General features: G+C 46.7%; 64 non-coding genes and 26 pseudogenes across 64 annotated transcripts; all 90 read right to left on the bottom strand.

The window, feature by feature from the left end:
- Positions 1–22: 22 nt before the first annotated feature.
- On the bottom strand, positions 23–141 carry LOC144416953 (5S ribosomal RNA). Its single transcript, XR_013472845.1, has one exon. It is a non-coding gene; the product is annotated as a 5S ribosomal RNA (ribosomal RNA).
- An 81-nt stretch (positions 142–222) lies between these two features.
- On the bottom strand, positions 223–341 carry LOC144414863 (5S ribosomal RNA). Its single transcript, XR_013470754.1, has one exon. It is a non-coding gene; the product is annotated as a 5S ribosomal RNA (ribosomal RNA).
- Positions 342–422: 81 nt separating this feature from the next.
- Positions 423–541, bottom strand: LOC144415212 (5S ribosomal RNA). Its single transcript, XR_013471104.1, has one exon. It is a non-coding gene; the product is annotated as a 5S ribosomal RNA (ribosomal RNA).
- An 81-nt stretch (positions 542–622) lies between these two features.
- On the bottom strand, positions 623–741 carry LOC144418330 (5S ribosomal RNA; annotated as a pseudogene).
- Positions 742–822: 81 nt separating this feature from the next.
- LOC144414473 (5S ribosomal RNA) lies at positions 823–941 on the bottom strand. The gene has a single exon (XR_013470363.1). It is a non-coding gene; the product is annotated as a 5S ribosomal RNA (ribosomal RNA).
- Positions 942–1,022: 81 nt separating this feature from the next.
- On the bottom strand, positions 1,023–1,141 carry LOC144416775 (5S ribosomal RNA). Its single transcript, XR_013472668.1, has one exon. It is a non-coding gene; the product is annotated as a 5S ribosomal RNA (ribosomal RNA).
- An 81-nt stretch (positions 1,142–1,222) lies between these two features.
- On the bottom strand, positions 1,223–1,341 carry LOC144414862 (5S ribosomal RNA). Its single transcript, XR_013470753.1, has one exon. It is a non-coding gene; the product is annotated as a 5S ribosomal RNA (ribosomal RNA).
- Positions 1,342–1,422: 81 nt separating this feature from the next.
- LOC144416764 (5S ribosomal RNA) lies at positions 1,423–1,541 on the bottom strand. The gene has a single exon (XR_013472657.1). It is a non-coding gene; the product is annotated as a 5S ribosomal RNA (ribosomal RNA).
- Positions 1,542–1,622: 81 nt separating this feature from the next.
- On the bottom strand, positions 1,623–1,741 carry LOC144417583 (5S ribosomal RNA; annotated as a pseudogene).
- An 81-nt stretch (positions 1,742–1,822) lies between these two features.
- On the bottom strand, positions 1,823–1,941 carry LOC144416765 (5S ribosomal RNA). Its single transcript, XR_013472658.1, has one exon. It is a non-coding gene; the product is annotated as a 5S ribosomal RNA (ribosomal RNA).
- Positions 1,942–2,025: 84 nt separating this feature from the next.
- Positions 2,026–2,144, bottom strand: LOC144416753 (5S ribosomal RNA). The gene has a single exon (XR_013472646.1). It is a non-coding gene; the product is annotated as a 5S ribosomal RNA (ribosomal RNA).
- An 81-nt stretch (positions 2,145–2,225) lies between these two features.
- On the bottom strand, positions 2,226–2,344 carry LOC144417712 (5S ribosomal RNA; annotated as a pseudogene).
- An 81-nt stretch (positions 2,345–2,425) lies between these two features.
- On the bottom strand, positions 2,426–2,543 carry LOC144413029 (5S ribosomal RNA; annotated as a pseudogene).
- Positions 2,544–2,624: 81 nt separating this feature from the next.
- Positions 2,625–2,743, bottom strand: LOC144416287 (5S ribosomal RNA). The gene has a single exon (XR_013472180.1). It is a non-coding gene; the product is annotated as a 5S ribosomal RNA (ribosomal RNA).
- An 81-nt stretch (positions 2,744–2,824) lies between these two features.
- On the bottom strand, positions 2,825–2,943 carry LOC144415888 (5S ribosomal RNA). The gene has a single exon (XR_013471782.1). It is a non-coding gene; the product is annotated as a 5S ribosomal RNA (ribosomal RNA).
- Positions 2,944–3,024: 81 nt separating this feature from the next.
- Positions 3,025–3,143, bottom strand: LOC144416785 (5S ribosomal RNA). Its single transcript, XR_013472678.1, has one exon. It is a non-coding gene; the product is annotated as a 5S ribosomal RNA (ribosomal RNA).
- An 81-nt stretch (positions 3,144–3,224) lies between these two features.
- LOC144416863 (5S ribosomal RNA) lies at positions 3,225–3,343 on the bottom strand. Its single transcript, XR_013472756.1, has one exon. It is a non-coding gene; the product is annotated as a 5S ribosomal RNA (ribosomal RNA).
- An 84-nt stretch (positions 3,344–3,427) lies between these two features.
- Positions 3,428–3,546, bottom strand: LOC144416741 (5S ribosomal RNA). The gene has a single exon (XR_013472634.1). It is a non-coding gene; the product is annotated as a 5S ribosomal RNA (ribosomal RNA).
- An 81-nt stretch (positions 3,547–3,627) lies between these two features.
- Positions 3,628–3,746, bottom strand: LOC144417711 (5S ribosomal RNA; annotated as a pseudogene).
- Positions 3,747–3,827: 81 nt separating this feature from the next.
- Positions 3,828–3,946, bottom strand: LOC144416254 (5S ribosomal RNA). Its single transcript, XR_013472147.1, has one exon. It is a non-coding gene; the product is annotated as a 5S ribosomal RNA (ribosomal RNA).
- Positions 3,947–4,197: 251 nt separating this feature from the next.
- On the bottom strand, positions 4,198–4,316 carry LOC144416895 (5S ribosomal RNA). The gene has a single exon (XR_013472788.1). It is a non-coding gene; the product is annotated as a 5S ribosomal RNA (ribosomal RNA).
- A 51-nt stretch (positions 4,317–4,367) lies between these two features.
- LOC144413079 (5S ribosomal RNA) lies at positions 4,368–4,486 on the bottom strand (annotated as a pseudogene).
- Positions 4,487–4,768: 282 nt separating this feature from the next.
- On the bottom strand, positions 4,769–4,877 carry LOC144412169 (5S ribosomal RNA; annotated as a pseudogene).
- An 81-nt stretch (positions 4,878–4,958) lies between these two features.
- Positions 4,959–5,077, bottom strand: LOC144416894 (5S ribosomal RNA). Its single transcript, XR_013472787.1, has one exon. It is a non-coding gene; the product is annotated as a 5S ribosomal RNA (ribosomal RNA).
- An 81-nt stretch (positions 5,078–5,158) lies between these two features.
- LOC144416730 (5S ribosomal RNA) lies at positions 5,159–5,277 on the bottom strand. Its single transcript, XR_013472623.1, has one exon. It is a non-coding gene; the product is annotated as a 5S ribosomal RNA (ribosomal RNA).
- Positions 5,278–5,358: 81 nt separating this feature from the next.
- On the bottom strand, positions 5,359–5,478 carry LOC144413105 (5S ribosomal RNA; annotated as a pseudogene).
- Positions 5,479–5,559: 81 nt separating this feature from the next.
- On the bottom strand, positions 5,560–5,668 carry LOC144412471 (5S ribosomal RNA; annotated as a pseudogene).
- A 174-nt stretch (positions 5,669–5,842) lies between these two features.
- On the bottom strand, positions 5,843–5,944 carry LOC144413051 (5S ribosomal RNA; annotated as a pseudogene).
- An 89-nt stretch (positions 5,945–6,033) lies between these two features.
- Positions 6,034–6,152, bottom strand: LOC144417990 (5S ribosomal RNA; annotated as a pseudogene).
- A 234-nt stretch (positions 6,153–6,386) lies between these two features.
- LOC144416719 (5S ribosomal RNA) lies at positions 6,387–6,505 on the bottom strand. The gene has a single exon (XR_013472612.1). It is a non-coding gene; the product is annotated as a 5S ribosomal RNA (ribosomal RNA).
- An 81-nt stretch (positions 6,506–6,586) lies between these two features.
- Positions 6,587–6,695, bottom strand: LOC144412470 (5S ribosomal RNA; annotated as a pseudogene).
- A 174-nt stretch (positions 6,696–6,869) lies between these two features.
- On the bottom strand, positions 6,870–6,971 carry LOC144413050 (5S ribosomal RNA; annotated as a pseudogene).
- Positions 6,972–7,060: 89 nt separating this feature from the next.
- Positions 7,061–7,179, bottom strand: LOC144416952 (5S ribosomal RNA). The gene has a single exon (XR_013472844.1). It is a non-coding gene; the product is annotated as a 5S ribosomal RNA (ribosomal RNA).
- Positions 7,180–7,260: 81 nt separating this feature from the next.
- LOC144414861 (5S ribosomal RNA) lies at positions 7,261–7,379 on the bottom strand. The gene has a single exon (XR_013470752.1). It is a non-coding gene; the product is annotated as a 5S ribosomal RNA (ribosomal RNA).
- Positions 7,380–7,460: 81 nt separating this feature from the next.
- Positions 7,461–7,579, bottom strand: LOC144415211 (5S ribosomal RNA). The gene has a single exon (XR_013471103.1). It is a non-coding gene; the product is annotated as a 5S ribosomal RNA (ribosomal RNA).
- Positions 7,580–7,660: 81 nt separating this feature from the next.
- LOC144418329 (5S ribosomal RNA) lies at positions 7,661–7,779 on the bottom strand (annotated as a pseudogene).
- An 81-nt stretch (positions 7,780–7,860) lies between these two features.
- On the bottom strand, positions 7,861–7,979 carry LOC144414472 (5S ribosomal RNA). The gene has a single exon (XR_013470362.1). It is a non-coding gene; the product is annotated as a 5S ribosomal RNA (ribosomal RNA).
- Positions 7,980–8,060: 81 nt separating this feature from the next.
- Positions 8,061–8,179, bottom strand: LOC144416708 (5S ribosomal RNA). Its single transcript, XR_013472601.1, has one exon. It is a non-coding gene; the product is annotated as a 5S ribosomal RNA (ribosomal RNA).
- An 81-nt stretch (positions 8,180–8,260) lies between these two features.
- On the bottom strand, positions 8,261–8,379 carry LOC144414860 (5S ribosomal RNA). The gene has a single exon (XR_013470751.1). It is a non-coding gene; the product is annotated as a 5S ribosomal RNA (ribosomal RNA).
- An 81-nt stretch (positions 8,380–8,460) lies between these two features.
- Positions 8,461–8,579, bottom strand: LOC144416697 (5S ribosomal RNA). Its single transcript, XR_013472590.1, has one exon. It is a non-coding gene; the product is annotated as a 5S ribosomal RNA (ribosomal RNA).
- Positions 8,580–8,660: 81 nt separating this feature from the next.
- On the bottom strand, positions 8,661–8,779 carry LOC144417582 (5S ribosomal RNA; annotated as a pseudogene).
- Positions 8,780–8,860: 81 nt separating this feature from the next.
- Positions 8,861–8,979, bottom strand: LOC144416763 (5S ribosomal RNA). Its single transcript, XR_013472656.1, has one exon. It is a non-coding gene; the product is annotated as a 5S ribosomal RNA (ribosomal RNA).
- An 84-nt stretch (positions 8,980–9,063) lies between these two features.
- LOC144416685 (5S ribosomal RNA) lies at positions 9,064–9,182 on the bottom strand. The gene has a single exon (XR_013472578.1). It is a non-coding gene; the product is annotated as a 5S ribosomal RNA (ribosomal RNA).
- An 81-nt stretch (positions 9,183–9,263) lies between these two features.
- Positions 9,264–9,382, bottom strand: LOC144417710 (5S ribosomal RNA; annotated as a pseudogene).
- An 81-nt stretch (positions 9,383–9,463) lies between these two features.
- LOC144413028 (5S ribosomal RNA) lies at positions 9,464–9,581 on the bottom strand (annotated as a pseudogene).
- An 81-nt stretch (positions 9,582–9,662) lies between these two features.
- Positions 9,663–9,781, bottom strand: LOC144416286 (5S ribosomal RNA). The gene has a single exon (XR_013472179.1). It is a non-coding gene; the product is annotated as a 5S ribosomal RNA (ribosomal RNA).
- An 81-nt stretch (positions 9,782–9,862) lies between these two features.
- LOC144414664 (5S ribosomal RNA) lies at positions 9,863–9,981 on the bottom strand. Its single transcript, XR_013470554.1, has one exon. It is a non-coding gene; the product is annotated as a 5S ribosomal RNA (ribosomal RNA).
- Positions 9,982–10,062: 81 nt separating this feature from the next.
- On the bottom strand, positions 10,063–10,181 carry LOC144416784 (5S ribosomal RNA). Its single transcript, XR_013472677.1, has one exon. It is a non-coding gene; the product is annotated as a 5S ribosomal RNA (ribosomal RNA).
- An 81-nt stretch (positions 10,182–10,262) lies between these two features.
- Positions 10,263–10,381, bottom strand: LOC144416862 (5S ribosomal RNA). The gene has a single exon (XR_013472755.1). It is a non-coding gene; the product is annotated as a 5S ribosomal RNA (ribosomal RNA).
- Positions 10,382–10,465: 84 nt separating this feature from the next.
- Positions 10,466–10,584, bottom strand: LOC144416674 (5S ribosomal RNA). The gene has a single exon (XR_013472567.1). It is a non-coding gene; the product is annotated as a 5S ribosomal RNA (ribosomal RNA).
- An 81-nt stretch (positions 10,585–10,665) lies between these two features.
- On the bottom strand, positions 10,666–10,784 carry LOC144417709 (5S ribosomal RNA; annotated as a pseudogene).
- Positions 10,785–10,865: 81 nt separating this feature from the next.
- Positions 10,866–10,984, bottom strand: LOC144414537 (5S ribosomal RNA). The gene has a single exon (XR_013470426.1). It is a non-coding gene; the product is annotated as a 5S ribosomal RNA (ribosomal RNA).
- Positions 10,985–11,065: 81 nt separating this feature from the next.
- LOC144416663 (5S ribosomal RNA) lies at positions 11,066–11,184 on the bottom strand. The gene has a single exon (XR_013472556.1). It is a non-coding gene; the product is annotated as a 5S ribosomal RNA (ribosomal RNA).
- An 81-nt stretch (positions 11,185–11,265) lies between these two features.
- LOC144414407 (5S ribosomal RNA) lies at positions 11,266–11,384 on the bottom strand. Its single transcript, XR_013470297.1, has one exon. It is a non-coding gene; the product is annotated as a 5S ribosomal RNA (ribosomal RNA).
- An 81-nt stretch (positions 11,385–11,465) lies between these two features.
- Positions 11,466–11,584, bottom strand: LOC144416652 (5S ribosomal RNA). The gene has a single exon (XR_013472545.1). It is a non-coding gene; the product is annotated as a 5S ribosomal RNA (ribosomal RNA).
- An 81-nt stretch (positions 11,585–11,665) lies between these two features.
- Positions 11,666–11,784, bottom strand: LOC144416516 (5S ribosomal RNA). The gene has a single exon (XR_013472409.1). It is a non-coding gene; the product is annotated as a 5S ribosomal RNA (ribosomal RNA).
- Positions 11,785–11,865: 81 nt separating this feature from the next.
- LOC144417284 (5S ribosomal RNA) lies at positions 11,866–11,984 on the bottom strand. The gene has a single exon (XR_013473177.1). It is a non-coding gene; the product is annotated as a 5S ribosomal RNA (ribosomal RNA).
- Positions 11,985–12,069: 85 nt separating this feature from the next.
- On the bottom strand, positions 12,070–12,189 carry LOC144418100 (5S ribosomal RNA; annotated as a pseudogene).
- An 84-nt stretch (positions 12,190–12,273) lies between these two features.
- LOC144414615 (5S ribosomal RNA) lies at positions 12,274–12,392 on the bottom strand. Its single transcript, XR_013470504.1, has one exon. It is a non-coding gene; the product is annotated as a 5S ribosomal RNA (ribosomal RNA).
- Positions 12,393–12,473: 81 nt separating this feature from the next.
- On the bottom strand, positions 12,474–12,592 carry LOC144415761 (5S ribosomal RNA). The gene has a single exon (XR_013471654.1). It is a non-coding gene; the product is annotated as a 5S ribosomal RNA (ribosomal RNA).
- An 81-nt stretch (positions 12,593–12,673) lies between these two features.
- LOC144414051 (5S ribosomal RNA) lies at positions 12,674–12,792 on the bottom strand. Its single transcript, XR_013469942.1, has one exon. It is a non-coding gene; the product is annotated as a 5S ribosomal RNA (ribosomal RNA).
- Positions 12,793–12,873: 81 nt separating this feature from the next.
- Positions 12,874–12,992, bottom strand: LOC144416641 (5S ribosomal RNA). The gene has a single exon (XR_013472534.1). It is a non-coding gene; the product is annotated as a 5S ribosomal RNA (ribosomal RNA).
- Positions 12,993–13,073: 81 nt separating this feature from the next.
- Positions 13,074–13,192, bottom strand: LOC144415210 (5S ribosomal RNA). Its single transcript, XR_013471102.1, has one exon. It is a non-coding gene; the product is annotated as a 5S ribosomal RNA (ribosomal RNA).
- Positions 13,193–13,277: 85 nt separating this feature from the next.
- Positions 13,278–13,396, bottom strand: LOC144414527 (5S ribosomal RNA). The gene has a single exon (XR_013470417.1). It is a non-coding gene; the product is annotated as a 5S ribosomal RNA (ribosomal RNA).
- Positions 13,397–13,477: 81 nt separating this feature from the next.
- LOC144414600 (5S ribosomal RNA) lies at positions 13,478–13,596 on the bottom strand. Its single transcript, XR_013470489.1, has one exon. It is a non-coding gene; the product is annotated as a 5S ribosomal RNA (ribosomal RNA).
- Positions 13,597–13,677: 81 nt separating this feature from the next.
- LOC144414598 (5S ribosomal RNA) lies at positions 13,678–13,796 on the bottom strand. Its single transcript, XR_013470488.1, has one exon. It is a non-coding gene; the product is annotated as a 5S ribosomal RNA (ribosomal RNA).
- An 81-nt stretch (positions 13,797–13,877) lies between these two features.
- LOC144415441 (5S ribosomal RNA) lies at positions 13,878–13,996 on the bottom strand. The gene has a single exon (XR_013471333.1). It is a non-coding gene; the product is annotated as a 5S ribosomal RNA (ribosomal RNA).
- An 81-nt stretch (positions 13,997–14,077) lies between these two features.
- LOC144416776 (5S ribosomal RNA) lies at positions 14,078–14,196 on the bottom strand. Its single transcript, XR_013472669.1, has one exon. It is a non-coding gene; the product is annotated as a 5S ribosomal RNA (ribosomal RNA).
- An 81-nt stretch (positions 14,197–14,277) lies between these two features.
- On the bottom strand, positions 14,278–14,396 carry LOC144412866 (5S ribosomal RNA; annotated as a pseudogene).
- Positions 14,397–14,477: 81 nt separating this feature from the next.
- Positions 14,478–14,586, bottom strand: LOC144412307 (5S ribosomal RNA; annotated as a pseudogene).
- An 81-nt stretch (positions 14,587–14,667) lies between these two features.
- LOC144412477 (5S ribosomal RNA) lies at positions 14,668–14,786 on the bottom strand (annotated as a pseudogene).
- Positions 14,787–14,867: 81 nt separating this feature from the next.
- On the bottom strand, positions 14,868–14,986 carry LOC144416630 (5S ribosomal RNA). The gene has a single exon (XR_013472523.1). It is a non-coding gene; the product is annotated as a 5S ribosomal RNA (ribosomal RNA).
- An 81-nt stretch (positions 14,987–15,067) lies between these two features.
- Positions 15,068–15,185, bottom strand: LOC144417989 (5S ribosomal RNA; annotated as a pseudogene).
- Positions 15,186–15,266: 81 nt separating this feature from the next.
- Positions 15,267–15,385, bottom strand: LOC144416913 (5S ribosomal RNA). The gene has a single exon (XR_013472806.1). It is a non-coding gene; the product is annotated as a 5S ribosomal RNA (ribosomal RNA).
- Positions 15,386–15,466: 81 nt separating this feature from the next.
- Positions 15,467–15,585, bottom strand: LOC144413839 (5S ribosomal RNA). The gene has a single exon (XR_013469730.1). It is a non-coding gene; the product is annotated as a 5S ribosomal RNA (ribosomal RNA).
- An 81-nt stretch (positions 15,586–15,666) lies between these two features.
- LOC144416267 (5S ribosomal RNA) lies at positions 15,667–15,785 on the bottom strand. The gene has a single exon (XR_013472160.1). It is a non-coding gene; the product is annotated as a 5S ribosomal RNA (ribosomal RNA).
- Positions 15,786–15,866: 81 nt separating this feature from the next.
- Positions 15,867–15,985, bottom strand: LOC144414663 (5S ribosomal RNA). The gene has a single exon (XR_013470553.1). It is a non-coding gene; the product is annotated as a 5S ribosomal RNA (ribosomal RNA).
- An 81-nt stretch (positions 15,986–16,066) lies between these two features.
- LOC144415440 (5S ribosomal RNA) lies at positions 16,067–16,185 on the bottom strand. Its single transcript, XR_013471332.1, has one exon. It is a non-coding gene; the product is annotated as a 5S ribosomal RNA (ribosomal RNA).
- Positions 16,186–16,266: 81 nt separating this feature from the next.
- LOC144416619 (5S ribosomal RNA) lies at positions 16,267–16,385 on the bottom strand. The gene has a single exon (XR_013472512.1). It is a non-coding gene; the product is annotated as a 5S ribosomal RNA (ribosomal RNA).
- An 81-nt stretch (positions 16,386–16,466) lies between these two features.
- Positions 16,467–16,585, bottom strand: LOC144415198 (5S ribosomal RNA). Its single transcript, XR_013471090.1, has one exon. It is a non-coding gene; the product is annotated as a 5S ribosomal RNA (ribosomal RNA).
- An 81-nt stretch (positions 16,586–16,666) lies between these two features.
- Positions 16,667–16,785, bottom strand: LOC144417822 (5S ribosomal RNA; annotated as a pseudogene).
- An 81-nt stretch (positions 16,786–16,866) lies between these two features.
- On the bottom strand, positions 16,867–16,985 carry LOC144415197 (5S ribosomal RNA). The gene has a single exon (XR_013471089.1). It is a non-coding gene; the product is annotated as a 5S ribosomal RNA (ribosomal RNA).
- An 81-nt stretch (positions 16,986–17,066) lies between these two features.
- Positions 17,067–17,185, bottom strand: LOC144418084 (5S ribosomal RNA; annotated as a pseudogene).
- Positions 17,186–17,266: 81 nt separating this feature from the next.
- On the bottom strand, positions 17,267–17,385 carry LOC144416608 (5S ribosomal RNA). The gene has a single exon (XR_013472501.1). It is a non-coding gene; the product is annotated as a 5S ribosomal RNA (ribosomal RNA).
- Positions 17,386–17,466: 81 nt separating this feature from the next.
- Positions 17,467–17,585, bottom strand: LOC144416266 (5S ribosomal RNA). Its single transcript, XR_013472159.1, has one exon. It is a non-coding gene; the product is annotated as a 5S ribosomal RNA (ribosomal RNA).
- An 81-nt stretch (positions 17,586–17,666) lies between these two features.
- LOC144414613 (5S ribosomal RNA) lies at positions 17,667–17,785 on the bottom strand. Its single transcript, XR_013470502.1, has one exon. It is a non-coding gene; the product is annotated as a 5S ribosomal RNA (ribosomal RNA).
- An 81-nt stretch (positions 17,786–17,866) lies between these two features.
- LOC144416597 (5S ribosomal RNA) lies at positions 17,867–17,985 on the bottom strand. The gene has a single exon (XR_013472490.1). It is a non-coding gene; the product is annotated as a 5S ribosomal RNA (ribosomal RNA).
- An 81-nt stretch (positions 17,986–18,066) lies between these two features.
- LOC144415439 (5S ribosomal RNA) lies at positions 18,067–18,185 on the bottom strand. The gene has a single exon (XR_013471331.1). It is a non-coding gene; the product is annotated as a 5S ribosomal RNA (ribosomal RNA).
- An 81-nt stretch (positions 18,186–18,266) lies between these two features.
- On the bottom strand, positions 18,267–18,385 carry LOC144416586 (5S ribosomal RNA). Its single transcript, XR_013472479.1, has one exon. It is a non-coding gene; the product is annotated as a 5S ribosomal RNA (ribosomal RNA).
- An 81-nt stretch (positions 18,386–18,466) lies between these two features.
- Positions 18,467–18,585, bottom strand: LOC144412953 (5S ribosomal RNA; annotated as a pseudogene).
- Between the last annotated feature and the right edge of the window lie 59 nt (positions 18,586–18,644).

Genomic DNA, 18,644 nt, shown 5'->3' with positions numbered 1-18,644 from the left:
ATCGAATGAAACGGCGACGAAAAGCCTACGACACTCAGTATTCCCAGCCGGTCACCCATGCAAGTACTAACCGAGACCGACATTGCTTAACTTCCGAGATCGAACGAGATCGGGTGCATTCAACGTGGTATGGTTGTAGGCGATAAAGTAGTAGTCTATTCGGCTATTTGTATTTCGCAGTTGTTGGAAAACAGAGCAAAATCGAATGAAACGGCGACGAAAAGCCTACGACACTCGGTATTCCCAGCCGGTCACCCATGCAAGTACTAACCGAGCCCGACATTGCTTAACTTCCGAGATCGAACGAGATCGAGTGCATTCAACGTGGTATGGTTGTAGGCGATAAAGTAGTAGTCTATTCGGCTATTTGTATTTTGCAGTTGTTGGAAAACAGAGCAAAATCGAATGAAGCGGCGACGAAAAGCCTACGACACTCGGTATTCCCAGCCGGTCACCCATGCAAGTACTAACCGAGCCCGACATTGCTTAACTTCCGAGATCGAACGAGATCGGGTGCATTCAACGTGGTATGGTTGTAGTCGATAAAGTAGTAGTCTGTTCTGCTATTTGTATTTTGCAGTTGTTAGAAAACAGAGAAAAAACGAATGGAACGGCGACGAAAAGCCTACGACACTCGGTATTCCAAGCCGGTCACCCATGCAAGTACTAACCGAGCCCGACATTGCTTAACTTCCGAGATCGAACGATAACGGGTGCATTCAACGTGGTATGGTTGTAGGCGATAAAGTAGTAGTCTATTCGGCTATTTGTATTTCGCAGTTGTTGGAAAACAGAGCAAAATCGAATGAAACGGCGACAAAAAGCCTACGACACTCGGTATTCCCAGCCGGTCACCCATGCAAGTACTAACCGAGCCCGACATTGCTTAACTTCCGAGATCAAACGAGATCGGGTGCATTCAACGTGGTATGGTTGTAGGCGATAAAGTAGTAGTCTATTCGGCTATTTGTATTTTGCAGTTGTTGGAAAGCAGAGCAAAATCGAATGAAACGGCGACGGAAAGCCTACGACACTCGGTATTCCCAGCCGGTCACCCATGCAAGTACTAACCGAGCCCGACATTGCTTAACTTCCGAGATCGAACGAGATCGGGTGCATTCAACGTGGTATGGTTGTAGGCGATAAAGTAGTAGTCTATTCGGCTATTTGTATTTCGCAGTTGTTGGAAAACAGAGCAAAATCGAATGAAACGGCGACGAAAAGCCTACGACACTCGGTATTCCCAGCCGGTCACCCATGCAAGTACTAACCGAGCCCGACATTGCTTAACTTCCGAGATCGAACGAGATCGAGTGCATTCAACGTGGTATGGTTGTAGGCGATAAAGTAGTAGTCTATTCGGCTATTTGTATTTTGCAGTTGTTGGAAAACAGAGCAAAATCGAATGAAGCGGCGACGAAAAGCCTACGACACTCGGTATTCCCAGCCGGTCACCCATGCAAGTACTAACCGAGCCCGACATTGCTTAACTTCCGAGATCGAACGAGATCGGGTGCATTCAACGTGGTATGGTTGTAGGCAATAAAGTAGTAGTCTATTCGGCTATTTGTATTTCGCAGTTGTTGGAAAACAGAGCAAAATCGAATGAAACGGCGAGGAAAAGCCTACGACACTCGGTATTCCCAGCCGTTCACCCATGCAAGTACTAACCGAGCCCGACATTGCTTAACTTCCGAGATCGAACGAGATCGGGTGCATTCACCGTGGTATGGTTGTAGGCGATAAAGTAGTAGTCTATCCGGCTATTTGTATTTCGCAGTTGTTAGAAAACAGAGCAAAATCGAATGAAACGGCGACGAAAAGCCTACGACACTCGGTATTCCCAGCCGGTCACCCATGCAAGTACTAACCGAGCCCGACATTGCTTAACTTTCGAGATCGAACGAGATCGGGTGCATTCAACGTGGTATGGTTGTAGTCGATAAAGTAGTAGTCTGTTCTGCTATTTGTATTTTGCAGTTTTAGAAAACAGAGAAAAAACGAATGGAACGGCGACGAAAAAAAAGCCTACGACACTCGGTATTCCCAGCCGGTCACCCATGCAAGTACTAACCGAGCCCGACATTGCTTAACTTCCGAGATCGAACGAGATCGGGTGCATTCAACGTGGTATGGTTGTAGGCAATAAAGTAGTAGTCTATTCGGCTATTTGTATTTCGCAGTTGTTAGAAAACAGAGCAAAATCGAATGAAACGGCGACGAAAAGCCTACGACACTCGGTATTCCCAGCCGGTCACTCATGCAAGTACTAACCTAGCCCGACATTGCTTAACTTCCGAGATCGAACGAGATCGGGTGCATTCACCGTGATATGGTTGTAGGCGATAAAGTAGTAGTCTATTCGGCTATTTGTATTTCGCAGTTGTTAGAAAACACAGCAAAATCGAATGAAACGACGACGAAAAGCTTACGACACTCGGTATTCCCAGCCTGTCACCCATGCAAGTACTAACCGAACCCGACATTGCTTACCTTCCGAGATCGACGAGATCGAGTGCATTCAACGTGGTATGGTTGTAGGCGATAAAGTAGTAGTCTATTCGGCTATTTGTATTTCGCAGTCGTTGGAAAACAGAGCCAAATCGAATGAAACGGCGACGAAAAGCCTACGACACTCGGTATTCCCAGCCGGTCACCCATGCAAGTACTAACCGAGCTCGACATTGCTTAACTTCCGAGATCGAACGAGATCGGGTGTATTCAACGTGGTATGGTTGTAGGCGATAAAGTAGTAGTCTATTCGGCTATTTGTATTTCGCAGTTGTTGGAAAACAGAGCAAAATCGAATGAAACGGCGACGAAAAGCCTACGACACTCGGTATTCCCAGCCGGTCACCCAAGCAAGTACTAACCGAGCCCGACATTGCTTAACTTCCGAGATCGAACGAGATCGGGTGCATTCAACGTGGTATGGATGTAGGCGATAAAGTAGTAGTCTATTCGGCTATTTGTATTTTGCAGTTGTTGGAAAACAGAGCAAAATCAAATGAAACGGCGACGAAAAGCCTACGACACTCGGTATTCCCAGCCAGTCAACCATGCAAGTACTAACCGAGCCCGACATTGCTTAACTTCCGAGATCGAACGAGATCGGGTGCATTCAACGTGGTATGGTTGTAGGCGATAAAGTAGTAGTCTATTCGGCTATTTGTATTTCGCAGTTGTTGGAAAACAGAGCAAAATCGAATGAAGCGGCGACGAAAAGCCTACGACACTCGGAATTCCCAGCCGGTCACCCATGCAAGTACTAACCGAGCCCGACATTGCTTAACTTTCGAGATCGAACGAGATCGGGTGCATTCAACGTGGTATGGTTGTAGTCGATAAAGTAGTAGTCTGTTCTGCTATTTGTATTTTGCAGTTTTAGAAAACAGAGAAAAAACGAATGGAACGGCGACGAAAAAAAAGCCTACGACACTCGGTATTCCCAGCCGGTCACCCATGCAAGTACTAACCGAGCCCGACATTGCTTAACTTCCGAGATCGAACGAGATCGGGTGCATTCAACGTGGTATGGTTGTAGGCAATAAAGTAGTAGTCTATTCGGCTATTTGTATTTCGCAGTTGTTAGAAAACAGAGCAAAATCGAATGAAACGGCGACGAAAAGCCTACGACACTCGGTATTCCCAGCCGGTCACTCATGCAAGTACTAACCTAGCCCGACATTGCTTAACTTCCGAGATCGAACGAGATCGGGTGCATTCACCGTGATATGGTTGTAGGCGATAAAGTAGTAGTCTATTCGGCTATTTGTATTTTGCAGCTGTTAGAAAACAGAGCAAAATCGAATGAAACGGCGACGAAAAGCCTACGACACTCGGCATTCCCAGCCGGTCACCCATGCAAGTACTAACCAAGCCCGACATTGCTTAACTTCCGAGATCGAACAAGATCGGGTGCATTCAACGTGGTATGGTTGTAGGCGATAAAGTAGTAGTCTATTCGGCTATTTGTATTTCGCAGTTGTTGGAAAACAGAGCAAAATCGAATGTATTCCCAGCCTGTCACCCATGCAAGTACTAACCGAGCCCGACATTGCTTAACTTCCGAGATCAAACGAGATCGGGTGCATTCAACGTGGTATGGTCGTAGGCGATTAAGCAGTAGTCTATTCTGCTATTTGTATTTCGCAGTTGTTGGAAAACAGAGCAAAATCGAACGAAACGGCGACGAAAATCCTACGACACTCGGTATTCCCAGCCGGTCAACCATGCAAGTACTAACCGAGCCCGACATTGCTTAACTTCCGAGATCGAACGAGATCGGGTGCATTCAACGTGGTATGGTTGTAGGCGATAAAGTAGTAGTCTATTCGGCTATTTGTATTTCGCAGTTGTTGGAAAACAGAGCAAAATCGAATGTATTCCCAGCCGGTCACCCATGCAAGTACTAACCGAGCCCGACATTGCTTAACTTCCGAGATCAAACGAGATCGGGTGCATTCAACGTGGTATGGTCGTAGGCGATTAAGCAGTAGTCTATTCTGCTATTTGTATTTCGCAGTTGTTGGAAAACAGAGCAAAATCGAACGAAACGGCGACGAAAATCCTACGACACTCGGTATTCCCAGCCGGTCACCCATGCAAGTACATACATGCAACTGACATTGCTTAACTTCCGAGATCGATCGATAACGGGTGCATTCAACGTGGTATGGTTGTAGGCGATAAAGTAGTAGTCTATTCGGCTATTTGTATTTTGCAGTTGTTGGAAAACAAAGCAAAATCGAATGAAACGGCGACAAAAAGCCTACGACACTCGGTATTCCCAGCCGGTCACCCATGCAGGTACTAACCGAGCCCGACATTGCTTAACTTCCGAGATCGGGTGCATTCAACGTGGTATGGTTGTAGGCGATAAAGTAGTAGTCTATTCGGCTATTTGTATTTCGCAGTTGTTGGAAAACAGAGCAAAATCGAACGAAACGGCGACGAAAATCCTACGACACTCGGTATTCCCAGCCGGTCAACCATGCAAGTACTAACCGAGCCCGACATTGCTTAACTTCCGAGATCGAACGAGATCGGGTGCATTCAACGTGGTATGGTTGTAGGCGATAAAGTAGTAGTCTATTCGGCTATTTGTATTTCGCAGTTGTTGGAAAACAGAGCAAAATCGAATGAAACGGCGACGAAAAGCCTACGACACTCGGTATTCCCAGCCGGTCACCCATGCAAGTACTAACCGAGCCCGACATTGCTTAACTTCCGAGATCGAACGAGATCGGGTGCATTCAACGTGGTATGGTTGTAGGCGATAAAATAGTAGTCTATTCGGCTATTTGTATTTCGCAGTTGTTGGAAAACAGAGCAAAATCGAATGAAACGGCGACGAAAAGCCTACGACACTCGGTATTCCCAGCCGGTCACCCATGCAAGTACATACATGCAACTGACATTGCTTAACTTCCGAGATCGATCGATATCGGGTGCATTCAACGTGGTATGGTTGTAGGCGATAAAGTAGTAGTCTATTCGGCTATTTGTATTTTGCAGTTGTTGGAAAACAGAGCAAAATCGAATGAAACGGCGACAAAAAGCCTACGACACTCGGTATTCCCAGCCGGTCACCCATGCAGGTACTAACCGAGCCCGACATTGCTTAACTTCCGAGATCGAGTGCATTCAACGTGGTATGGTTGTAGGCGATAAAGTAGTAGTCTATTCGGCTATTTGTATTTCGCAGTTGTTGGAAAACAGAGCAAAATCGAATGAAACGGCGACGAAAAGCCTACGACACTCGGTATTCCCAGCCGGTCAACCATGCAAGTACTAACCGAGCCCGACATTGCTTAACTTCCGAGATCGAACGAGATCGGGTCACTCGGTATTCCCAGCCGGTCACCCATGCAAGTACTAACCGAGCCAGACATTGCTTAACTTCCGAGATCGAACGAGATCGGGTGCATTCAACGTGGTATGGTTGTAGGCGATAAAGAAGTAGTCTATTCGGCTATTTGTATTTCGCAGTTGTTGGAAAACAGAGCAAAATCGAATGAAACGGCGACGAAAAGCCTACGACACTCAGTATTACCAGCCGGTCACCCATGCAAATACTAACCGAGACCGACATTGCTTAACTTCCGAGATCGAACGAGATCGGGTGCATTCAACGTGGTATGGTTGTAGGCGATAAAATAGTAGTCTATTCGGCTATTTGTATTTCGCAGTTGTTGGAAAACAGAGCAAAATCGAATGAAACGGCGACGAAAAGCCTACGACACTCGGTATTCCCAGCCGGTCACCCATGCAAGTACTAACCGAGCCCGACATTGCTTAACGGCAATAAAGTAGTAGTCTATTCGGCTATTTGTATTTCGCAGTTGTTGGAAAACAGAGCAAAATCGAATGAAACGGCGACGAAAAGCCTACGACACTCGGTATTCCCAGCCGGTCACCCATGCAAGTACTAACCGAGCCCGACATTGCTTAACTTCCGAGATCGAACGAGATCGGGTGCATTCAACGTGGTATGGTTGTAGGCGATAAAGTAGTAGTCTATTCGGCTATTTGTATTTTGCAGTTGTTGGAAAACAGAGCAAAATCGAATGAAACGGCGACAAAAAGCCTACGACACTCGGTATTCCCAGCCGGTCACCCATGCAGGTACTAACCGAGCCCGACATTGCTTAACTTCCGAGATCGAGTGCATTCAACGTGGTATGGTTGTAGGCGATAAAGTAGTAGTCTATTCGGCTATTTGTATTTCGCAGTTGTTGGAAAACAGAGCAAAATCGAATGAAACGGCGACGAAAAGCCTACGACACTCGGTATTCCCAGCCGGTCAACCATGCAAGTACTAACCGAGCCCGACATTGCTTAACTTCCGAGATCGAACGAGATCGGGTCACTCGGTATTCCCAGCCGGTCACCCATGCAAGTACTAACCGAGCCAGACATTGCTTAACTTCCGAGATCGAACGAGATCGGGTGCATTCAACGTGGTATGGTTGTAGGCGATAAAGAAGTAGTCTATTCGGCTATTTGTATTTCGCAGTTGTTGGAAAACAGAGCAAAATCGAATGAAACGGCGACGAAAAGCCTACGACACTCAGTATTCCCAGCCGGTCACCCATGCAAGTACTAACCGAGACCGACATTGCTTAACTTCCGAGATCGAACGAGATCGGGTGCATTCAACGTGGTATGGTTGTAGGCGATAAAGTAGTAGTCTATTCGGCTATTTGTATTTCGCAGTTGTTGGAAAACAGAGCAAAATCGAATGAAACGGCGACGAAAAGCCTACGACACTCGGTATTCCCAGCCGGTCACCCATGCAAGTACTAACCGAGCCCGACATTGCTTAACTTCCGAGATCGAACGAGATCGAGTGCATTCAACGTGGTATGGTTGTAGGCGATAAAGTAGTAGTCTATTCGGCTATTTGTATTTTGCAGTTGTTGGAAAACAGAGCAAAATCGAATGAAGCGGCGACGAAAAGCCTACGACACTCGGTATTCCCAGCCGGTCACCCATGCAAGTACTAACCGAGCCCGACATTGCTTAACTTCCGAGATCGAACGAGATCGGGTGCATTCAACGTGGTATGGTTGTAGTCGATAAAGTAGTAGTCTGTTCTGCTATTTGTATTTTGCAGTTGTTAGAAAACAGAGAAAAAACGAATGGAACGGCGACGAAAAGCCTACGACACTCGGTATTCCAAGCCGGTCACCCATGCAAGTACTAACCGAGCCCGACATTGCTTAACTTCCGAGATCGAACGATAACGGGTGCATTCAACGTGGTATGGTTGTAGGCGATAAAGTAGTAGTCTATTCGGCTATTTGTATTTCGCAGTTGTTGGAAAACAGAGCAAAATCGAATGAAACGGCGACAAAAAGCCTACGACACTCGGTATTCCCAGCCGGTCACCCATGCAAGTACTAACCGAGCCCGACATTGCTTAACTTCCGAGATCAAACGAGATCGGGTGCATTCAACGTGGTATGGTTGTAGGCGATAAAGTAGTAGTCTATTCGGCTATTTGTATTTTGCAGTTGTTGGAAAGCAGAGCAAAATCGAATGAAACGGCGACGGAAAGCCTACGACACTCGGTATTCCCAGCCGGTCACCCATGCAAGTACTAACCGAGCCCGACATTGCTTAACTTCCGAGATCGAACGAGATCGGGTGCATTCAACGTGGTATGGTTGTAGGCGATAAAGTAGTAGTCTATTCGGCTATTTGTATTTCGCAGTTGTTGGAAAACAGAGCAAAATCGAATGAAACGGCGACGAAAAGCCTACGACACTCGGTATTCCCAGCCGGTCACCCATGCAAGTACTAACCGAGCCCGACATTGCTTAACTTCCGAGATCGAACGAGATCGAGTGCATTCAACGTGGTATGGTTGTAGGCGATAAAGTAGTAGTCTATTCGGCTATTTGTATTTTGCAGTTGTTGGAAAACAGAGCAAAATCGAATGAAGCGGCGACGAAAAGCCTACGACACTCGGTATTCCCAGCCGGTCACCCATGCAAGTACTAACCGAGCCCGACATTGCTTAACTTCCGAGATCGAACGAGATCGGGTGCATTCAACGTGGTATGGTTGTAGGCAATAAAGTAGTAGTCTATTCGGCTATTTGTATTTCGCAGTTGTTGGAAAACAGAGCAAAATCGAATGAAACGGCGAGGAAAAGCCTACGACACTCGGTATTCCCAGCCGTTCACCCATGCAAGTACTAACCGAGCCCGACATTGCTTAACTTCCGAGATCGAACGAGATCGGGTGCATTCACCGTGGTATGGTTGTAGGCGATAAAGTAGTAGTCTATCCGGCTATTTGTATTTCGCAGTTGTTAGAAAACAGAGCAAAATCGAATGAAACGGCGACGAAAAGCCTACGACACTCGGTATTCCCAGCCGGTCACCCATGCAAGTACTAACCGAGCCCGACATTGCTTAACTTTCGAGATCGAACGAGATCGGGTGCATTCAACGTGGTATGGTTGTAGTCGATAAAGTAGTAGTCTGTTCTGCTATTTGTATTTTGCAGTTTTAGAAAACAGAGAAAAAACGAATGGAACGGCGACGAAAAAAAAGCCTACGACACTCGGTATTCCCAGCCGGTCACCCATGCAAGTACTAACCGAGCCCGACATTGCTTAACTTCCGAGATCGAACGAGATCGGGTGCATTCAACGTGGTATGGTTGTAGGCAATAAAGTAGTAGTCTATTCGGCTATTTGTATTTCGCAGTTGTTAGAAAACAGAGCAAAATCGAATGAAACGGCGACGAAAAGCCTACGACACTCGGTATTCCCAGCCGGTCACTCATGCAAGTACTAACCTAGCCCGACATTGCTTAACTTCCGAGATCGAACGAGATCGGGTGCATTCACCGTGATATGGTTGTAGGCGATAAAGTAGTAGTCTATTCGGCTATTTGTATTTCGCAGTTGTTAGAAAACACAGCAAAATCGAATGAAACGACGACGAAAAGCTTACGACACTCGGTATTCCCAGCCTGTCACCCATGCAAGTACTAACCGAACCCGACATTGCTTACCTTCCGAGATCGACGAGATCGAGTGCATTCAACGTGGTATGGTTGTAGGCGATAAAGTAGTAGTCTATTCGGCTATTTGTATTTCGCAGTCGTTGGAAAACAGAGCCAAATCGAATGAAACGGCGACGAAAAGCCTACGACACTCGGTATTCCCAGCCGGTCACCCATGCAAGTACTAACCGAGCTCGACATTGCTTAACTTCCGAGATCGAACGAGATCGGGTGTATTCAACGTGGTATGGTTGTAGGCGATAAAGTAGTAGTCTATTCGGCTATTTGTATTTCGCAGTTGTTGGAAAACAGAGCAAAATCGAATGAAACGGCGACGAAAAGCCTACGACACTCGGTATTCCCAGCCGGTCACCCAAGCAAGTACTAACCGAGCCCGACATTGCTTAACTTCCGAGATCGAACGAGATCGGGTGCATTCAACGTGGTATGGTTGTAGGCGATAAAGTAGTAGTCTATTCGGCTATTTGTATTTTGCAGTTGTTGGAAAACAGAGCAAAATCAAATGAAACGGCGACGAAAAGCCTACGACACTCGGTATTCCCAGCCAGTCAACCATGCAAGTACTAACCGAGCCCGACATTGCTTAACTTCCGAGATCGAACGAGATCGGGTGCATTCAACGTGGTATGGTTGTAGGCGATAAAGTAGTAGTCTATTCGGCTATTTGTATTTCGCAGTTGTTGGAAAACAGAGCAAAATCGAATGAAGCGGCGACGAAAAGCCTACGACACTCGGAATTCCCAGCCGGTCACCCATGCAAGTACTAACCGAGCCCGACATTGCTTAACTTTCGAGATCGAACGAGATCGGGTGCATTCAACGTGGTATGGTTGTAGTCGATAAAGTAGTAGTCTGTTCTGCTATTTGTATTTTGCAGTTTTAGAAAACAGAGAAAAAACGAATGGAACGGCGACGAAAAAAAAGCCTACGACACTCGGTATTCCCAGCCGGTCACCCATGCAAGTACTAACCGAGCCCGACATTGCTTAACTTCCGAGATCGAACGAGATCGGGTGCATTCAACGTGGTATGGTTGTAGGCAATAAAGTAGTAGTCTATTCGGCTATTTGTATTTCGCAGTTGTTAGAAAACAGAGCAAAATCGAATGAAACGGCGACGAAAAGCCTACGACACTCGGTATTCCCAGCCGGTCACTCATGCAAGTACTAACCTAGCCCGACATTGCTTAACTTCCGAGATCGAACGAGATCGGGTGCATTCACCGTGATATGGTTGTAGGCGATAAAGTAGTAGTCTATTCGGCTATTTGTATTTTGCAGCTGTTAGAAAACAGAGCAAAATCGAATGAAACGGCGACGAAAAGCCTACGACACTCGGCATTCCCAGCCGGTCACCCATGCAAGTACTAACCAAGCCCGACATTGCTTAACTTCCGAGATCGAACGAGATCGGGTGCATTCAACGTGGTATGGTTGTAGGCGATAAAGTAGTAGTCTATTCGGCTATTTGTATTTCGCAGTTGTTGGAAAACAGAGCAAAATCGAATGAAACGGCGACGAAAAGCCTACGACACTCGGTATTCCCAGCCGGTCACCCATGCAAGTACTAACCGAGCCCGACATTGCTTAACTTCCGAGATCGAACGAGATCGGGTGCATTCAACGTGGTATGGTTGTAGGCGATAAAGTAGTAGTCTATTCGGCTATTTGTATTTTGCAGTTGTTGGAAAACAGAGCAAAATCGAATGAAGCGGCGACGAAAAGCCTACGACACTCGGTATTCCCAGCCGGTCACCCATGCAAGTACTAACCGAGCCCGACATTGCTTAACTTCCGAGATCGAACGAGATCGGGTGTATTCAACGTGGTATGGTTGTAGGCGATAAAGTAGTAGTCTATTCGGCTATTTGTATTAGGCAGTTGTTGGAAAACAGAGCAAAATCGAATGAAACGGCGACGAAAAGCCTACGACACTCGGTATTCCCAGCCGGTCACCCATGCAAGTACTAACCGAGCCCGACATTGCTTAACTTCCGAGATCGAACGAGATCGGGTGCATTCAACGTGGTATGGTTGTAGGCGATAAAGTAGTAGTCTATTCGGGTATTTGTATTTTGCAGTTGTTGGAAAACAGAGCAAAATCAAATGAAACGGCGACGAAAAGCCTACGACACTCGGTATTCCCAGCCGGTCACCCATGCAAGTACTAACCGAGCCCGACATTGCTTAACTTCGGAGATCGAACGAGATCGGGTGCATTCAACGTGGTATGGTTGTAGGCGATAAAGTAGTAGTCTATTCGGCTATTTGTATTTCGCAGTTGTTGGAAAACAGAGCAAAATCGAATGAAGCGGCGACGAAAAGCCTACGACACTCGGTATTCCCAGTCGGTCACCCATGCAAGTACTAACCGAGCCCGACATTGCTTAACTTCGGAGATCGAACGAGATCGGGTGCATTCAACGTGGTATGGTTGTAGTCGATAAAGTAGTAGTCTGTTCTGCTATTTGTATTTTGCAGTTGTTAGAAAACAGAGAAAAAACGAATGGAACGGCGACGAAAGAAAAGCCTACGACACTCGGAATTCCCAGCCGGTCACCCATGCAAGTACTAACCGAGCCCCGACATTGCTTAACTTTCGAGATCGAACGAGATCGTGTGCATTCAACGTGGTATGGTTGTAGTCGATAAAATAGTAGTCTGTTCTGCTATTTGTATTTTGCAGTTTTAGAAAACAGAGAAAAAACGAATGGAACGGCGACGAAAAAAAAGCCTACGACACTCGGTATTCCCGGCCGGTCACCCATGCAAGTACTAACCGAGCCCGACATTGCTTAACTTCCGAGATCGAACGAGATCGGGTGCATTCAACGTGGTATGGTTGTAGGCAATAAAGTAGTAGTCTATTCGGCTATTTGTATTTCGCAGTTGTTAGAAAACAGAGCAAAATCGAATGAAACGGCGACGAAAAGCCTACGACACTCGGTATTCCCAGCCGGTCACCCATGCAAGTACTAACCTAGCCCGACATTGCTTAACTTCCGAGATCGAACGAGATCGGGTGCATTCACCGTGGTATGGTTGTAGACAATAAAGTAGTAGTCTATTCGGCTATTTGTATTTCGCAGCTGTTAGAAAACAGAGCAAAATCGAATGAAACGGCGACGAAAAGCCTACGACACTCGGTATTCCCAGCCGGTCACCCATGCAAGTACTAACCAAGCCCGACATTGCTTAACTTCCGAGATCGAACGAGATCGGGTGCATTCAACGTGGTATGGTTGTAGGCGATAAAGTAGTAGTCTATTCGGCTATTTGTATTTCGCAGTTGTTGGAAAACAGAGCAAAATCGAATGAAACGGCGACGAAAAGCCTACGACACTCGGTATTCCCAGCCGGTCACCCATGCAAGTACTAACCGAGCCCGACATTGCTTAACTTCCGAGATCGAACGAGATCGGGTGCATTCAACGTGGTATGGTTGTAGGCGATAACGCAGTAGTCTATTCGGCTATTTGTATTTTGCAGTTGTTGGAAAACAGAGCAAAATCGAATGAAGCGGCGACGAAAAGCCTACGACACTCGGTATTCCCAGCCGGTCACCCATGCAAGTACTAACCGAGCCCGACATTGCTTAACTTCCGAGATCGAACGAGATCGGGTGCATTCAACGTGGTATGGTTGTAGTCGATAAAGTAGTAGTCTGTTCTGCTATTTGTATTTTGCAGTTGTTAGAAAACAGAGAAAAAACAAATGGAACGGCGACGAAAAAAAGGCCTACGACACTCGGTATTCCCGGCCGGTCACCCATGCAAGTACTAACCGAGCCCGACATTGCTTAACTTCCGAGATCGAACGAGATCGGGTGCATTCAACGTGGTATGGTTGTAGGCAATAAAGTAGTAGTCTATTCGGCTATTTGTATTTCGCAGTTGTTCGAAAACAGAGCAAAATCGAATGAAACGGCGACGAAAAGCCTACGACACTCGGTATTCCCAGCCGGTCACCCATGCAAGTACTAACCGAGCCCGACATCGCTTAACTTCCGAGATCGAACGAGATCGGGTGCATTCAACGTGGTATGGTTGTAGGCAATAAAGTAGTAGTCTATTCGGCTATTTGTATTTCGCAGTTGTTGGAAAACAGAGCAAAATCGAATGAAACGGCGACGAAAAGCCTACGACACTCGGTATTCCCAGCCGGTCACCCATGCAAGTACTAACCGAGCCCGACATCGCTTAACTTCCGAGATCGAACGAGATCGGGTGCATTCAACGTGGTATGGTTGTAGGCGATAAAGTAGTAGTCTATTCGGCTATTTGTATTTTGCAGTTGTTGGAAAACAGAGCAAAATCGAATGAAGCGGCGACGAAAAGCCTACGACACTCGGTATTCCCAGCCGGTCACCCATGCAAGTACTAACCGAGCCCGACATTGCTTAACTTCCGAGATCGAACGAGATCGGGTGCATTCGACGTGGTATGGTTGTAGGCGATAAAGTAGTAGTCTATTCGGCTATTTGTATTTCGCAGTTGTTGGAAATCAGAGCAAAATCGAATGAAACGGCGACGAAAAGCCTAGGACACTCGGTATTCCCAGCCGGTCACCCATGCAAGTACTAACCGAGCCCGACATTGCTTAACTTCCGAGATCGAACGAGATCGGGTGCATTCAACGTGGTATGGTTGTAGGCGATAAAGTAGTAGTCTATTCGGCTATTTGTATTTCGCAGTTGTTGGAAAACAGAGCAAAATGGAATGAAACGGCGACGAAAAGCCTACGACACTCGGTATTCCCAGCCGGTCACCCATGCAAGTACTAACCGAGCATGACATTGCTTAACTTCCGAGATCGAACGATAACGGGTGCATTCAACGTGGTATGGTTGTAGGCGATAAAGTAGTAGTCTATTCGGCTATTTGTATTTTGCAGTTGTTGGAAAACAGAGCAAAATCGAATGAAACGGCGACAAAAAGCCTACGACACTCGGTATTCCCAGCCGGTCACCCATGCAAGTACTAACCGAGCCCGACATTGCTTAACTTCCGAGATCGAGTGCATTCAACGTGGTATGGTTGTAGGCGATAAAGTAGTAGTCTATTCGGCTATTTGTATTTCGCAGTTGTTGGAAAACAGAGCAAAATCGAATGAAACGGCGACGAAAAGCCTACGACATTCGGTATTCCCAGCCGGTCACCCATGCAAGTACTAACCGAGCCCGACATTGCTTAACTTCCGAGATCGAACGATAACGGGTGCATTCAACATGGTATGGTTGTAGGCGATAAAGTAGTAGTGTATTCGGCTATTTGTATTTCGCAGTTGTTGGAAAACAGAGCAAAATCGAGTGAAACGGCGACAAAAAGCCTACGACACTCGGTATTCCCAGCCGGTCACCCATGCAAGTACTAACCGAGCCCGACATTGCTTAACTTCCGAGATCGAACGAGATCGGGTGCATTCAACGTGGTATGGTTGTAGGCGATAAAGTAGTAGTCTATTCGGCTATTTGTATTTCGCAGTTGTTGGAAAACAGAGCAAAATCGAATGAAACGGCGACGAAAAGCCTACGACACTCGGTATTCCCAGCCGGTCACCCATGCAAGTACTAACCGAGCCCGACATTGCTTAACTTCGAGATCGAAAGAGATCGGGTGCATTCAACGTGGTATGGTTGTAGGCGATAAAGTAGTAGTCTGTTCGGCTATTTGTATTTCGCAGTTGTTGGAAAACAGAGCAAAATCGAATGAAACGGCGACAAAAAGCCTACGACACTCGGTATTCCCAGCCTGTCACCCATGCAAGTACTAACCGAGCCCGACATTGCTTAACTTCCGAGATCGAACGAGATCGGGTGCATTCAACGTGGTATGGTTGTAGGCGATAAAGTAGTAGTCTATTCGGCTATTTGTATTTCGCAGTTGTTGGAAAACAGAGCAAAATCGAATGAAACGGCGACGAAAAGCCTACGACACTTGGTATTCCCAGCCGGTCACCCATGCAAGTACTAACCGAGCCCGACATTGCTTAACTTCCGAGATCGAACGAGATCGGGTGCATTCAACGTGGTATGGTTGTAGGCGATAAAGTAGTAGTCTATTCGGCTATTTGTATTTCGCAGTTGTTGGAAAACAGAGCAAAATCGAATGAAACGGCGACGAAAAGCCTACGACATTCGGTATTCCCAGCCGGTCACCCATGCAAGTACTAACCGAGCCCGACATTGCTTAACTTCCGAGATCGAACGAGATCGGGTGCATTCAACGTGGTATGGTTGTAGGCGATAAAGTAGTAGTCTATTCAGCTATTTGTATTTTGCAGTTGTTGGAAAACAGAGCAAAATCGAATGAAGCGGCGACGAAAAGCCTACGACACTCGGTATTCCCAGCCGGTCACCCAAGCAAGTACTAACCGAGCCCGACATTGCTTAACTTCCGAGATCGAACGAGATCGGGTGCATTCAACGTGGTATGGTTGTAGGCGATAAAGTAGTAGTCTATTCGGCTATTTGTATTTTGCAGTTGTTGGAAAACAGAGCAAAATCGAATGAAGCGGCGACGAAAAGCCTACGACACTCGGTATTCCCAGCCGGTCACCCATGCAAGTACTAACCGAGCCCGACATTGCTTAACTTCCGAGATCGAACGAGATCGGGTGCATTCGACGTGGTATGGTTGTAGGCGATAAGGTAGTAGTCTATTCGGCTATTTGTATTTCGCAGTTGTTGGAAAACAGAGCAAAATCGAATGAAACGGCGACGAAAAGCCTACGACACTCGGTATTCCCAGCCGGTCACCCATGCAAGTACTAACCGAGCCCGACATTGCTTAACTTCCGAGATCGAACGAGATCGGGTGCATTCAACGTGGTATGGTTGTAGGCGATAAAGTAGTAGTCTATTCGGCTATTTGTATTTCGCAGTTGTTGGAAAACAGAGCAAAATCGAATGAAACGGCGACGAAAAGCCTACGACACTCGGTATTCCCAGCCGGTCAACCATGCAAGTACTAACCGAGCCCGACATTGCTTAACTTCCGAGATCGAACGAGATCGGGTGCATTCAACGTGGTATGGTTGTAGGCGATAAAGTAGTAGTCTATTCGGCTATTTGTATTTCGCAGTTGTTGGAAAACAGAGCAAAATCGAATGAAACGGCGACAAAAAGCCTTCGACACTCGGTATTCCCAGCCTGTCACCCATGCAAGTACTAACCGAGCCCGACATTGCTTAACTTCCGAGATCGAACGAGATCGGGTGCATTCAACGTGGTATGGTTGTAGGCGATAAAGTAGTAGTCTATTCGGCTATTTGTATTTCGCAGTTGTTGGAAAACAGAGCAAAATCGAATGAAACGGCGACGAAAAGCCTACGACACTCGGTATTCCCAGCCGGTCAACCATGCAAGTACTAACCGAGCCCGACATTGCTTAACTTCCGAGATCGAACGAGATCGGGTGCATTCAACGTGGTATGGTTGTAGGCGATAAAGTAGTAGTCTATTCGGCTATTTGTATTTCGCAGTTGTTGGAAAACAGAGCAAAATCGAATGAAACGGCGACAAAAAGCCTACGACACTCGGTATTCCCAGCCTGTCACCCATGCAAGTACTAACCGAGCACGACATTGCTTAACTTCCGAGATCGAACGAGATCGGGTGCATTCAACGTGGTATGGTTGTAGGCGATAAAGTAGTAGTCTATTCGGCTATTTGTATTTCGCAGTTGTTGGAAAACAGAGCAAAATCGAATGAAACGGCGACGAAAAGCCTACGACACTCGGTATTCCCAGCCGGTCACCCATGCAAGTACTAACCGAGCCCGACATTGCTTAACTTCCGAGATCGAACGAGATCGGGTGCATTCAACGTGGTATGGTTGTAGGCGATAAAGTAGTAGTCTATTCGACTATTTGTATTTCGCAGTTGTTGGAAAACAGATCAAAATCGAATGAAACGGCGACGAAAAGCCTACGACATTCGGTATTCCCAGCCGGTCACCCATGCAAGTACTAACCGAGCCCGACATTGCTTAACTTCCGAGATCGAACGAGATCGGGTGCATTCAACGTGGTATGGTTGTAGGCGATAAAGTAGTAGTCTATTCAGCTATTTGTATTTTGCAGTTGTTGGAAAACAGAGCAAAATCGAATGAAGCGGCGACGAAAAGCCTACACCACTCGGTATTCCCAGCCGGTCACCCAAGCAAGTACTAACCGAGCCCGACATTGCTTAACTTCCGAGATCGAACGAGATCGGGTGCATTCAACGTGGTATGGTTGTAGGCAATAAAGTAGTAGTCTATTCGGTTATTTGTATTTCGCAGTTGTTGGAAAACAGAGCAAAATCGAATGAAACGGCGACGAAAAGCCTACGACACTCGGTATTCCCAGCCGGTCACCCATGCAAGTACTAACCGAGCCCGACATTGCTTAACTTCCGAGATCGAACGAGATCGGGTGCATTCAACGTGGTATGGTTGTAGGCGATAAAGTAGTAGTCTATTCGGCTATTTGTATTTTGCAGTTGTTGGAAAACAGAGCAAAATCGAATGAAGCGGCGACGAAAAGCCTACGACACTCGGTATTCCCAGCCGGTCACCCATGCAAGTACTAACCGAGCCCGACATTGCTTAACTTCCGAGATCGAACGAGATCGGGTGCATTCGACGTGGTATGGTTGTAGGCGATAAAGTAGTAGTCTATTCGGCTATTTGTATTTCGCAGTTGTTGGAAAACAGAGCAAAATCGAATGAAACGGCGACAAAAAGCCTACGACACTCGGTATTCCCAGCCGGTCACCCATGCAAGTACTAACCGAGCCCGACATTGCTTAACTTCCGAGATCGAACGAGATCGGGTGCATTCAACGTGGTATGGTTGTAGGCGATAAAGTAGTAGTCTATTCGGCTATTTGTATTTCGCAGTTGTTGGAAAACAGAGCAAAATCGAATGAAACGGCGACGAAAAGCCTACGACACTCGGTATTCCCAGCCTGTCACCCATGCAAGTACTAACCGAGCCTCACATTGCTTAACTTCCGAGATCGAACGATAACGGGTGCATTCAACGTGGTATGGTTGTAGGCGATAAAGTAGTAGTCTATTCGGCTATTTGTATTCGCAGTTGTTGGAAAACAGAGCAAAA

Source organism: Styela clava, chromosome 15 (assembly GCF_964204865.1).
Source record: "Styela clava chromosome 15, kaStyClav1.hap1.2, whole genome shotgun sequence".
NCBI lineage: Eukaryota > Metazoa > Chordata > Ascidiacea > Stolidobranchia > Styelidae > Styela > Styela clava.
This window is presented reverse-complemented; position numbering and strand designations above follow the sequence as displayed.